The following is a 1543-nucleotide window of genomic DNA, read 5'->3' on the forward strand; positions in this document are numbered from 1 at the left end:
TGCTCCCCCTGTCCTGCTCCCCGCTATCTCTGGGGAACCCTCTCGCTGCCCCCCATGTCTGGCCTGCACCCAGTTCTTGTGCGCTTAAATCTTTACAAAAGCGCAGCCAACCTGGTCAGTGCTGACAATTCGCCTTTTAATGCATCAGAACTGACTCCAGCGTCACGACTGACACTGGCCGGCCGCTGTGTCCTTCCTGCCCTGCGCCGGGGGACCTCTGGGGGCTGCCCCCCACCGAGACGGGGCTGAGCCCCTGAGCAGGGCCAGGGCCCTCGTTCGGGAAGGCCCCCCCCCTCCAGGCGCCCCCGGGGCTTGCCCTCAAACCCGCCCGTGGGAGCCCAGGCTGGGGGAAGGAGCTTCGCTGCAGGCGACCTCTGACCTCCCTCTGCCCCCCGGCCCAGCTGTGGCAGGGATGCGGAGGCTAAAGAGGCGCTGGGGTGGCCCCCCAGAGGGACCCCGCCCACAAGGGGACCCCAGAGGCGCCCCCGCGCCACCTCCCCGAGATTCCTCAAAGGAGGGCACTTGGGGTGTGGGGATTAAAGGCGCCTTGAGTGGTGGCCGCAACCCCACGTGGGCACTCAGGTCCTTCGCTCCTCACCCGGGGCTGCGCCCCAGCCCAGGCTGTCCCCCACTAAACTCAAGGCTGTGAGCCCACTGCCCGCCCCGCCCCCAGAGGCAGCGGGGTCCGGCCCTGGCCCTCGGGTCCTCACCTGCTCCCCCTCCCCTGCCGGCCCTCCTCGGCAGCCCTGTCTGGGAACGGTGTCGGGGTGCGTCCAGCCCAGTGCCCAGCGCCTTGCCCCTTGCTCACCAGGTGACCCACCCTCCTGGCGAGCAGCCGCGTCGCCCCGCCCCCTGCCCCCCCAGCGGGGCGACGCGGCTGCTCCAGGGCCAGCACAGGAGCCCACGGGCTCAGCTCCCCCAGGGCCCAGGGACGGTCCTGGGAGCCGCCGGCGCAGGTCTGGGCCACCCGTGCTGCTGAGGCCTCCGCTGGGGTCAAGGCCGGGCCACCCAGGCAGCTCAGGGAGGGGCCAGCCAGTGCCCCAGGCCACCGGCATTAGCAGCCGCCCTGCCGGGCACTGCCAGGTCCGGGCCAGAGGAGGCTCATCGGCCGGTGGCGTGACAGACCCCAGCGCCTGTCCTCGTCGTGTTCGGGTTTGTTTATTTCACAGGACTGACACGGACACAGACTGGGGTTAGTAGCAGGACACACGGACCGGTCAGCTTGGGCCCGGTGTGGGGGGAGGGGCGGCGGGAGGGTCTGGGTGGCCCCGGAACCAGGAGGGCTCCCAGCTGCGTCCACCGCCCTGCCCTGCCCGTCACGCACCCTCAAGGGCCCGGCCCACACCCGGCCACAGGGAGGGGCCGCCCGCCCTGGGGGTCCCGGAGACGCGGCTGCTGGCCAGGCCCGGGCTCCGTCCTCGAGGAAAGTGGGGCAGCTGGACGCGGCCTGCTCCCTCGCAGGGGCGGAGGGAGGGCTGTGGGCAGCCAAGCAGGCCTGGGCCTGGCGCCCGTGGCCGGCGGCTGCAGGACCTCTGGGGAGGCC

The 1543-nt window shown here is 72.1% G+C and overlaps 1 protein-coding gene across 1 annotated transcript in view; it reads right to left on the reverse strand.

Moving 5' to 3' along the window:
- The window catches only part of AGRN (agrin), a 17920-nt gene that overhangs the window by 2866 nt on the left and 13511 nt on the right, over positions 1-1543 (reverse strand). The gene's annotated exons all lie outside the window — the stretch shown is intronic.

Source organism: Condylura cristata, unplaced genomic scaffold (genome assembly GCF_000260355.1).
Source record: "Condylura cristata isolate star-nosed mole 26May11 unplaced genomic scaffold, ConCri1.0 scaffold00058, whole genome shotgun sequence".
In the NCBI taxonomy this organism is placed as follows: Eukaryota; Metazoa; Chordata; class Mammalia; order Eulipotyphla; family Talpidae; genus Condylura; species Condylura cristata.